At 36.7% G+C, this 12,852-nt stretch overlaps 1 long non-coding RNA gene across 1 annotated transcript; it reads right to left on the bottom strand.

Annotated features, from left to right (window-relative positions):
- Nucleotides 1-6,060: 6,060 nt before the first annotated feature.
- LOC148048065 (uncharacterized) lies at nt 6,061-10,447 on the bottom strand. The gene is made up of 3 exons (XR_015695784.1): nt 10,343-10,447; nt 9,378-9,520; nt 6,061-7,390 (listed from the first exon to the last, which is right to left on the bottom strand). It is a non-coding gene; the product is annotated as an uncharacterized LOC148048065 (long non-coding RNA).
- Nucleotides 10,448-12,852: the final 2,405 nt, after the last annotated feature.

Below are 12,852 nucleotides of genomic sequence, written 5' to 3'. Positions count from 1 at the left end.
CCTCAATTAAATTGAGTTTGACATCCCTGCTCTAGATGTTCACAAATCTGTTACTTGATTATCTTTTCCAGGATCTTCCCAGGTATTGATGTCAGCCTGATGGATCTGTAGTTTTCTGGATCTTTTTTTTTTCCTTTCTTTTTTCAAGATGGGAATCATATCAACTGTTTTCCAGGCCTCTGATATTTCCTCAGTGTCCCAAGATCTTTGGAAGATATACTTTAATGGTTCCAATATCATATCAGCCAGTTCCTTCAGAACTCTGGGACATAATCCACCAAGATCTGAACTCATCTAGAATGGACAGGTGTTCTCTTACCGTTTTCTTGCCTATTTTAATTTGTATTTCTAGTCTGTCTTTTATGGTTCTGTTTTTGGTAGGTTGGGCTATTTTTCCTTTTTGAGTGAAGACAGATGCAAGGAAAGAATTAAGCAGCTCTGCTTTCTGCCTGCTGCCTGTCACTTCCTTGCCATGTACTCCCATTAGTGGACCATTTGTTTCCTTGACTTTTTCTTGTTTTTTATATGTTGAAAGAAATATTATTATTATTATTATTATTATTATTATTATTAGTAGTAGTAGTAGTAGTAGTATTAGTATTATTATTAGTAGTAGTAGTATTATTATATACTTTATTCATTAAACATGAAACTCAGCCAACTGAACATTCAAAAATGCATTACAAATACCAGTGACTGGTGCTAATGGTTGATATGGTTTGCTGCCAGCGTCCTAGGTATCAACCAAGTACTTGTTAAAATATAAGATGTTCCGAGTAGCGCAGTTTTTTGCAGTTTCGCTGGTGTTATTGCAGGAAGCTGCAATTTGTGGATGTATCTTGTAAAATTCTTGGACATGGTGCCAAGTGCCCCGATGACAATGGGTATCACTGTTAAATGCTTCATCCATAGCCGTGTAGTTTCAATGGCCAGGTTGTGATATTTCATTATTTTTTCTAGTTCTTTTTCTTCGACTCTGGCATCTCCTGGAACAGCGATATCAATAAACTGTACACTTCGGCCCTCTACAACTGTGATATCTGGCATGTTGTGCTCCAAATGACAATCTGTTTGTATTCGAAAATCACACAAGATCTTCACCTTCTCATTTTCGATAACTTTTTCCACTTTATGTTCCCATGACTTTCTGGACACAGGTAAATCATATTTTTTACATAATGACCAGAAGATTAATTTAGCAACTCGTGTCTAGCTTTGTAATTTAGTTTGTGCGATTTTGCTGCATTCACATATTAAATGTGAAACAGTTTCGACTTTGTTATTGCAAAGTCGGCCGTTTGGGTTGTCAGTGGATTTTTGTATCTTCGCTTTCATTATTGTTGTTGTTGACGTTTATTGCAAGTCTTAGTTCATTATGAGCTTTAGTTTTTCTTACTTTATCTTTGCAGATTTGGGCTATAGGCTGGTATTCTGCCTTAGTTATGTGCCCCTCTTTCCATTTTTTATATTTATCCTTTTTGTCTTTCAGCTCATCAGAGTTCTTTGTGTAACAATGCTGGTTTCTTTTTAGATTTCTTATTTTTCTTTTTTATTTCATTTCTTTTTCGTTTCATTTCTTATATTTTTTTTTCCATTCTGCTGGATTGGCCTTTTATAATCATGTATCTTAGAGTTTCCCAAATTTCTTGAGTTGTTTTCCCCTTTAAGATTTTCATCCATTTCCCAAGCTCTCTCTAAGTTTGTGCAATCAGCTCTTTTAAAGTCTAAAACACTAGTTTGATTTTGTTCTGTTGCTTGTGTCTACAGTATATTGATTTCCAATATGACATCTCCCACAAAGTTCTTGAAACTTCAACCCCCTCTTATCATTTCATCTCTGTTAGTAAGAATTAAGACCAGTATAGCTGACCCTCTACTTCCCTTCTCTACCTTTTGGATGATAAAGATGTCAGCTGGGTTCATAAGGAATCTGTTCAATCTCCCACTTAACGCCGAGATGTCAGGGAAGTTAAAGTCCCCCATTACTACTGTGCTGTGTTTTCTACATACAGTACATTAGTTAACTGATTAGCAAAAAGTTCATCTATTTCTTCTGCTTGGTTGGTAGTATACAACTATGGCAATGTCATTCTTTTATCTTTTTTATTTTAATCCATATGTATTCAAGAAGGCTTTCATCCTTGGTTTTATGTATTTCTGTAGAGTATAGTGATTTTTTTTAACATATAATGCAAGTTCCACCTTCTATTTTGTCGGGTATGTTTCTTTTAAACAATTTATACCCTTGCAGGAGTACATTCCAATCAATTTTTTATTACAAGAGAAGAAAATCAGACAAGACTGACTAGAGAGCAGAGAGGAACAGTCTAAAACAGCTAACAAGCACCTTTCTGAACATATCCATCACTGGACACCTGATTTGGCTTCCAATGTAAGAGGTGTCAATGTGTAACAAATGTTATGCATCTTGCAGCTGTCACTGGATGCTGTCAGCTTAAGTTTGGTTACATAAACAGTCTTGTCTTGATCAAGATAGCTGAATTCTGTGAACTTTGACAAAGCCACTGCAATGAAAGTGTAAAGACTCTATTGGCATTCCAGTGATATTTGTTTAATTATTCCTATTAGGAAATCATTTCTTAGGACCAGATGGCTGATATACACAGGCCATTAGCACAACAGGTCACAGGGACATCCTGGAACCTTTCCTCTCCAAACACAATATTGGCATGCTAGCTCCCTTTTCCAGATCTGTTGCGCAACTTCCAAAAGTCAAATTGCTGATTCAAAGGCAGGTTAGGCAGTAACAATGAAATGGAGCAATAGCAAGGGACAAAGAATGTTATCTCCTCATTGTTTGCTTATTCTCCAAGATGTAAGCTTACATTTCATCTATACTTTTGTAACAAGGCTGTTTTGTTTCTGTTTTAGTAAAGGAGAATTATTATTTTGCTAAAGTTACATTCAAATTACATTTATGTATAACATTTATAAAATAACATTATTATTATTTTTTTGCAAGAACCAGATTTAATACTGCCAAAGTGCTGACACTTTAAAATAATGAGTCTTGAGGAACCATTAGATTGGAAAGAGAAAAATAAAAACATTTACCAATAGCAAAGTTGGAGCATCAACACTGCAGGGGCCTCTGGTGCCAAAAACATGGTGCCACACTTACCCTCCTTTTTTCCTAGACCAGTGATGGCGAAACCTTTTCAGTACTGAGTGCCAAAAAGGGAGCATGCATGTCAGAAAATGAACCTCTGGTTTCCAGCGCATGAATGTGCACTGGCCAGCTAGTCTTCCAGTTACTGGCACGCATGCACATGCGATGAAAGCTGGCCGGCATGCATGCGCACACCAGAAAATGGAAGATCAGCTCTTTCAATTTCTGGCACTGCCGCACGCATGAAGGCTTAGCTGATCATCATGCGTGCATGCGCACTGGAAACCTGGAGGAGGAACGGGTGACGCTGTCCCTGCTAGGTGACATGGCTCTATGTGCCATTTCGGGCAGGCATGCCAGCCATCATGGTCCTAGATCATCTGATCAATACAGTCAGTTCTTGGCCTGGAAACAGGTTGGTGTTTTCTAAACATCACTGATGGAAGGAAACCAATGTATCTGGCCTACATCAGCCAATTTATTTCCTTGGATGAAACCAGCAACTTTAGTGGCAGTGACACTGCAGGACTGTAACAGAGAAACAAGGATGAAGTGGTCAGAGATGTAAATGGCTGCACAGCCTTATAGTAGCATGGGCAACATTTTGCGACCAAGAATTGTACTGTAATATTATGGAGCTTCCATGTGGTCTAACAGGTGTAGCTAGGATAATGTCACCAGAATTGGGGGAGCCATACTTTGGCATTCTTTGTGGGACTGAGGATTTTAAGGGATGAAATGGGTACTTATGATTATGCTTTTGACCCTCCAATCTCTTTCAAAAAGCACCAGTTTAAGTCCTGATGCAATTGAGTTTTAAAGGGTAAAATCTTATTCTATCTACAGCTTTCAACATCTTAAAAATCATGATCCAACTTTTTACACCTGCTTGCCTTAAAAGAACATAGGGAACCAACTGAAAGCTATTATGGGTTGTCTATCCCTATTTTGGTCCCTTCCAACTTGGAATGTTGTTGTTTTCCTAAGTATTATTCCAGCTTCTAAAACAACCAGACATATTTTGGTTTCAATAATTTATATTTTAGTCCTGCTGTGAACTAAAATTTTCTTTTTCTTTTTGTTATTCTCTGTAAACTGGCCAGAAGTTGGTGATTGTAGCTGATAGAGAAATCTAACGGGAAAACCTGGCTGAAAGAAACTGGTCCTCCTGAATTCTGTGAGGTGCAGAGCATTTCGTAATCAGAATGTTCACTCGACCTGCATGCAATTTATGGCCAAACTGAATTATGCATGGCAACTATAAACCATGTTTATAAAGTAAGGGTGAAGGCAAATTCTTGTCTTTATCATTCCCTAATCTTGGAAATGTCTTTTCTCAGTGGGATTCTCTGATCAAAGAAACTGTCGGCTGGTACTCAGCTTCTCTCATTCCACCTTAGTTTGACATTTACTGCTTAATCTCAGATCACTGTAGTTTATTGCACCAGACTGCCCCCCTTCCTACTTCTGATCTCAGATTTAATTGGGTGATGTGCCTCAGGATACAATAGTTATTTAGAGGGTCATCTGTCATCATGTTCTGAAGCTAACACATCTCTGCAGACATATCTTTAACATAATTTTGGATTATGACATGCCAAGGGAGGAAAACAAATGTAATATCCTATGAATTGATTCAGTTTATATTTTCCTTTTTGCCTATCAATTCTGATCTTTGTTCATAAATTAAATTACCTTTTAGAAATGGTAAATGTTTTACAGAAGCACAGATTGCGAATGTTTGTAGGATCTGCAGCAGGAAATTTCTTTTCCCTGTCCCTCCAGTTGTAAGTTTAAACTTTAAATAAAGTGATGCAAAAATGAAAGAACAAGTAAGTGCATCAATATTTATGGGATATTTTTAAAAAGAGAGAAAGGCTACAAAGCCTAATTAAAGAATGGAAAAGATACCAAGAGGAAGCAACTCAAGTCCACCACTCCTGCTTTTCATTGTATCTTTGTTTTAGTTAAGCACCCTATCAAGCCACTGAACACAGGTCGCTGGTAACTTTGCAGTGGGAAATTTCCTTTCTTTTTTATCTTCGTTTTCACACTAGTTCCTCACTGCAGAGGCTAATTGATGTCTAACCCACATTCAAAATTCTGCTGGGCACCATTCAAAGAACATAGTATAAGGACTCAAACTCTTTGTATGCCACTTTACCATTTTAACACACACACAATATCAAATAAACAATAATAAATGGGAGGGGAGGGAGGGAATGCAATACAATACAATACATTACAATACAATATCAGATGATGTTGACATTTCCAATATCAAGTCAGGCGAACTAGCATCGGTGGCTTTCCCAATCAGAGACCAACCAAAGAATGAAGAAGCAAGTACCAATCCATACATCTATGAAAGAGAAGCCCTACAAAATCCATAATCATATATATGAATGACAATGCTAAAAACCAGAAGACAATAACTAGTGTCAGAAGACCTTGAGGAAATGGTAGCCAGTTTATAGCAACCAACTAACAGGTAACTACTGCTTAGTGATTCTCTGGTCCTTTTTTCCATTCCCTGATTTTAGCCTCAAATGGTGCTGTTCAGGATACTCTAGATCTGCCTCACTATTCCCACATCTCATTACAGTGCAAAGCTCTTCATTGGCTTCGTATAGGAGCAAGAGCCCAATTAAAGTACTGGTGCTTAAGTTCAAAGCTCTCTGGCCACAGGTCAACTAGCACAGGGGTCCCCAGTTCCCAGGCCAGGGACCACTTCTGGGCTGCTGCTTGTCTGGAACCAGGCCATGCAAGCGGTGGGCGAGAGTGCATATGCAAAGCTTCATTTGTGTGAATAGTGGGCACAAACTGTTTGCACAAATTGAGGTGCATGCCCTCTTGCTGTTCACACAGAACCATCCCCTGGAAAAGCTGGGGACCCCTGAACTAGCATCTGTCTTATTATGTTACCTTACATTCAGGTTTACTCTTTACAATCCTCTGAGCATTCATTGTTCCAAGTACAGATCCTCTTCCCTTTTTCTCTGTGAAAGACTGAATGGGATGTTGTGATCACTATGGGATTTGGGATTGGGCTGGGCCAAATAATAATAATAACAACAATACCTACTTATACAGAGTATTCTGTATAATATATGAATAAATTCTTGATATGCATTTGTTTGGTACACTTGGCAATTTAAAAAATAAAAACAAAATTCATTTGCAAAAGGACATTTTATTTTTACAACATCTGCTCTCACTATGCCGGTATCAGTATATCTAGAGTTGGTACGAATCTGACTGCCTGAACAGAATGCCAATTCATCTCCCTACCAAAGTGGTACCTGTTTATCTACTCGCATTGAACATGCTTTTGAGTTATTAGGTGGACAGAAGCTAAAGCGAGTGAGGGGAGCTCACCCTGCCACACAGTGCTAAGATCTAACCGCTGTAGCAGAGACCATCTCCTGTATCATTAAGCCACTGACCCACTGCACCTCTTGATCAAATTTTGTGCTCATATAAATACTTACAGCAAGAAGCAAGGTACCCAATGAAAGTTTCTTTCAATGAGATTTATGCAACACAATGTTCATTTTATCTTCTTGGTATATTTGACTTAAATGCTTCGGCACCATTTAAAACTACTAAAGAAAGCCTAGTGTGAATGCAAATCCTTGCTCCTTGGATGACTCTGCACCATTTGCTGTCTCTTAGCACCTCCGTATGTTGTGATCTTAAATAAGATTGTCTCCTGTCCTGTTAAAAATAAAATGTAAGGTCTACAGTTAAAAATAAAAACATAACTCTCATATGCTTATCCCAAGATTAATATATAATCTGTTTAGGCCCTGTGGTTTTCAGAAAGACACTAAATGAGAATACCTGAGAATAGTAAGTCTAGACCAGATATTTTCTGCTCATATTATGATTCCTTTTTTAAAAGACGGTTAATGCAAAAAAAATGCAACAAAACCAATTATGATTAGAGGAATAAAATAAATGAAAGTGTGTTTTAGGGGCAGAATTTTTTTTGGTAAAGGTTTTTGAAGGAACACAGGGCAAAATGCATTATTTAAGAGAGCAATTTGTTTTGCTAAAGAATAGTTAGTTAGTTAGTTGTCAAATATAGTTGTCACATAAAATCTACAATTGTTAATTACTCTAACTCCAGTAGAGTACAAATGTGATCAAACATCTTCCTTAGTATCCTATGGTTTTTTTCTTGTCTTAACCAGTTTTCAGTAAAGATGAAACCTCTGTGATGTTACATTCAAATGCCAAACCGTTTGCTTTCAGTGTCTGCAAATAGAGAACAGGAGAAGACATTCAACAGAAGCTGTCATATTTTCAAACCTACCCGCGTTTTAACAATAACAAGCTGCTGTTACAAAAACAGACCTAGTAAATGAATAGCATGTTCCATTAGGGAAAGTTAATACTTTGAATTCTAAATATTCCATTAAGGGATTATTTACAGTTTTCCATCTTTACAAGCCTTCAGTTAACATGATTTTTAATGGGCCTTGGCTCTGCCTGGCATAGATGCCTACAATTGCATTTACATTTCCCCTCTTAAGCATTTATGTGCCTGGCGGTTGCACAATGTCTTGCAGCAACATCTTAGGATATAAAAAGTCTAACATTGGCTGATGCACCACAATATGTTAATGGGTGGGTTGTTAGGAAAGAGTTACCTAGGACCATATTGAAGAGGTATTTCAGAAGATTCTTCAATACTTTGGAGATAATGTCACAACAATTGCTTTTTTCATGTAGAGGTCCAGACTCTTTAATTAGTGGAAATGCTTTTTAAAAAAAATATATCATACAGCTATTATGGTCAACTTGTAACTAGTCACTTAGCAACTATTCAAAGTTAAAATGGACTGCTGAAAAGGGGACTTAGGAGCCAGATTTGACATTCCAATGCCCCAATACATGATGGATAATCTATTTCTTCTTCCATCAATCTCATAGGAAATTTACAATGGTCAAAATGCTTTTTAGGAAGAGGGAACTTAAGAGTGTTATGTAAACACAGAACAGGGTTTGCTCGAACGTCTTCCCGAAAATACATCAGATTGAATAAAATATGAAAACACAACAACGGAAGGAGGGAAAGGAGAGAGGAGGAGAGGAGAAGAGAAGAAAGGAGAGAGAAAGAAGAAAGGGTAAATGAGAGGAAGGAAGGAAGGAAGGAAGGAAGGAAGGAAGGAAGGAAGGAAGGAAGGAAGGAAGGAAGGGGTAGTAAGAGTAGGGGAAGAAGGGGGAAGAGGGTAGGAGTAGGGGAGAGGGAAGAAAAAAGAGGAAGGAGAGGAGGAAAGAAGAAAGTAGAGAAGAAGGGAGAGTAGGAGAAAGCGGGAAGAAGAAGTTGAGTTGTTGTAACACAAGATGGATGTAAGGGATGGCAGGAAAGCAAATTTCAAATATACTATTATATCTTTAGGGGGGAAATGGAATCATAAATGTTAAAGGATAACATATAATACTAATATTATATATGAGAAATGTATATTTGTGAATGTATGTATGAGAAAGAAAAAAATTAAAAAACTGCTTTTTTTGGCACCTGCACTTACAACATCTTACAATAAAACGGAAGTTGTTCCTTTCACAAAGAGGGGAGTTAACCATTTTAGTTACATTCCCTTGCTGACCTAGCTTTGAGTTTAACAAGCATTCACCATTGCACCAAACCCAATCACATCACTATCTGTACCACACAGTTAAAAAGAATCAAAGACCATATTCCAGGAAAGACACAACTTAACAATGTTAGAACGAAGTCCTGGTTCACTTTATGTGCAACATGGATCTATAAAAGCAAAACCTTGAAAGTGCAATTAAATATAAACCCCATCACTTTTCAAAGAAAGTAAAATCACGTTGGAAGGTCAAAAACATGAAAGCTGATTAAATATAAAAATGAGGTTGACTGACTAGAAGATTTTTGTTGTTGTTATTGCTTTTCAAGTGCTCAGGGATTATTAGGGTTTCAAGTGCTCAGGGATTATTAGGGGCATCTTTTTTTATAACAATAGCACAGATAACACCCTCAGAAACGTATAGAAGCAATCACTAAAATTACAGAATTTGTGGAACAAAGTTAATAAAGTTGGAAAGCAAGTGCAGACATTGATGTGCAGATTCTATGAGATGTCTTAGATCAGCAGTCCCCAACTTTTGTGGCACCAGGAACTGGTTTCATGGAAGACACTTTTTTCCACAAACCGGGGGGGGGGGGGGGAGGGATGATTTTGGCTTTGCTCATTCGTCCACTGCTCACCTGCAGCTGTGCGGCCTGGTTCCTAACAGGCACAGACTGGTACTGGTCGATGGAGCTGGGGGTTGGGGACTTCTGCCCTTGGTCACATGTTGGGCTGATTGTAGATAAGATTAAGCCAGAGGGATTTTTTGGCTAAAAATTAGCTAGAAAAAATAACCAAACAGCAAATAGACATGAAACCGGAATTATTTTTATTGGGAATATTTACAGGGAAGTGCAATAGGAAAACACAATATTTAATTTAATTTTACATATTACAACAGCAGCAAGGATAATTGGAAGAATAACGATATATCATCAGAGGAAAACATGATAAGAAAAGTTTTAGAGTGTGCAGAGAAGGGTAGACTTACAAAAGAAATTAAAGATAAAGGAGAAAGAGATTACTACATGGTATGGAATGATTATACTACCTTGACACTAAATGGTATGGAATGATTGGTATAAATGGTTAGAGGATAGTTGTAAAGGTTAAGGGTTAAGTGAAGAAGATACAGGAATTAGAAATTAGTAATAAACTTGTATTAATTGAAATGACACATAATGAATGATTGTAATTCAATATATGAATATAGTAGAATGTATATAAAAATTACATGTATAGATAAAAATTGATTGAAGTAAGGGGGAGGGATAAATAATGGATGTATACAGATATGAAACGTATAGAAGGAAAATGTCAAAAAAAAATTAAAAACTGTTTAATAAATTTATTTAAATTAAATAAAAAAGATTAAGATTAAACCAGAGTTTTTAATGATGATTAACTGAATATGCTATAGCAAGTTGACATGAAGTACTGAATGATAATATAAAGAGATAGAGGTTGGAGAAATACCTAGGTTTCACACATTCTGCTAAAGTAAAATATAACTTCTGGGTTTTCATTTAACCAAAGTATGGTTAAATGAAAGTATGAATTTAGTTATAGTGGTTTGTAGGAATCAGTGAGAAAAAAACAGTACCTTCATTTTTTTCAATGTGTTGGCGATCTTATCAAAGAATGGTACACCTACATTTAAAAATTAAAAAAAACCTGCAAACACTTCAATTGATCCACTCAAGGAAAGAAATACCTCTCAAACTTCTGGAAGCAGAAAGATCAATGGGATATACAAGGGACTGCAGTGTGGAGGGAGCTTTATTTATATGCTGCAAGCTACCCCTTGCTCCACTTCATATATCTGTCAGATGGTATATTTTTGGATGTGGCACTATCAATCTTCTCAAAGACTAGATCATCTGAGAAAAATAGTACTGCAGCTGACTAGGGGGTGGGGAGGCACCAGATGAGTTTGTTCCTATTCCACCTCACATCCTTCACCACCCCATTAATGTGTCAACCAAGATATTTTTGAGGGATATCTTCTCAATTCTTCTGATTCCAGTGACTCTCATACACACACACACTGTCAGGCCTGGAAGCCATCTTTTGCATTGAGCCTTCAGGCCTGCCACATTCAATACTGTGGGAAAGTGGGAGAGGGGATTATATGGAATATGGGAGATATATAGTCATAATAACATTCCTTTCTCAGAGAGTCAAGGACATCTTGCCCTGCACCTGGAGGGGTATGGCTGGGAGGCACTTCCAGTTAGAACGGTGCCTGATTGGGCCATGTGAGGGACATGTGGGTGCTGGGCAGGGGCTTGGACTTTCATTTGGGTGGGGAAAACCTGGAAGCTTTCAGATTCGGGTTTTCCCAGATGTGCCAATGTGACATCTGGGATGTCATTTTATGATATCAATATGACATAAAATGGAACTTTGAGGAACTTCAAATCTCGGAGTCTTTTTTCGCTGGGGGTGTTACTTTGAACCCTGACACACATCTATTCATACATACTTTCATATCAATTTTTTTCTTACCTCCTCCTCCTCCTCCTCCTCCTCGTCTTAGCAAGCTAAAGCTAGGTTGGGGAAACAAGGATGCTGAGAAATTCACTAATCATGAAGCAGTCCTGATTGGCAGTATTGCCCAACAAAATATTCTAAGCAGAATATTATAGTTGATTCCTATCATAATATAATATAAAGTTTCTTCTCCTCGGAATGAGTGTATCTTCCGGTGAAGCCTATATAGCAACATTAGTGCCTGGTTCTATTATTTCTGGTCTACAAAGGTGATCACAAAATCTATTAAAATGTCCATTTCTTTGTTTCCTTCCAGTGTTAATCCAGATCTTTGCTGTCCAAATACAATACTCTAAGTTCTGTAAGACTAAGATGATGTAAATATTTATCAGTTAAATATATCCTTGTTACAACTTTTCTTGAGGTTAGGAAAGTTGTTTTATGATCAAAGCAAAGAAAATATAGTTGTCATATAAACTCTTTATTTCATTCCTACTTCAAGTGAATTCCCAATCTTCTATTAAAATACACTTTCATCATGTTGTGTTTACTATTTGTAATCATGGTTTTAATTTGAATTGTCTTTAAGCTACTATCCCCTTTCCTTAGCTTTATTGCAGTTTAATTCCTTAACTGGAAATATATAATCACAGAAAGTTATTATCTATTTTTAATCTAATCCAATTTATGCTCAAACAGCAGCCACAGAGTATATTAAATCTCATTAGGCTATACTTTATACTATTATCTGGATATCTGGATAAAATAAATTCATAATAAAATATGAAAGTGATTTGCAGTAATATTCTGGACTTGAAGTTTTGTTTGCATTTTAAATTTACCATTATTTTGCAGAATTAAATCATAACTTTATTCAACTTTTATTTCTAAAATAAAATATGAGGTTCAGTGTCTGCTCTGCAGGAACAATACAGTGACTATTGTTACAAGTTAGAAAATTATTCAGTAATTACATGTATCATTATTTTTCTATTACTTATCATTCATTTATCTATTAATTCATTCAATTAATCCATCTTATTCACTTTGCCTTTTTAATAACTAGCCCAAATGAGATTAAAGTAGGATAAAAATGGTTGCATCTGAACTCTGTCATAGTTGCTGATGGAGGAATTGGTATCTATCTTGACTTGAATAGTTTCAAATAGTTTTTCCCCCCTGCTTTCTTTTGTCTTCTGGACATTATAGTAAATACCAACAACTAGCCAATAATCCGGCGTTGCCTGGGTATTTATTTATAGAGGGGAAATGTCCAGACCAAATGTAATTTCTAATGTTGGATTTTCCCCCTTACCAGAAGGAGCCCCTTGTGGAGTACTATTTTGTACCTCTAGACTTTCAAGATTGTATCAATGTAATCTTATAATAAAGAAGAATTACAATAGCTCACCTGGTTGTGTGTCTTATCTGGTTTACCTGGGATGGCTAACATCACTTTAATACTGTTCAATGTCATTGAAGTGACAACGCTGGTACTTCTGTCAAAGGAATCACAGGAAACATTCTGGTTAGGTCAATCCTCTTCCAATGCCAATCATTCTCCTGTCGATTATCAACTCCTTTCTTCCATAATATTTGTTTTAAACTGCACTTCATCTG

The sequence above is a fragment of the Thamnophis sirtalis genome, unplaced genomic scaffold (genome assembly GCF_051295495.1).
Source record: "Thamnophis sirtalis isolate CommonGarterSnake01/CBP01778 unplaced genomic scaffold, rThaSir2_p1.2 scaffold_3, whole genome shotgun sequence".
In the NCBI taxonomy this organism is placed as follows: Eukaryota; Metazoa; Chordata; class Lepidosauria; order Squamata; family Natricidae; genus Thamnophis; species Thamnophis sirtalis.
The sequence above is the reverse complement of the archived record's forward strand: the minus strand, read 5'-3'. Positions and strand labels throughout refer to the sequence as shown.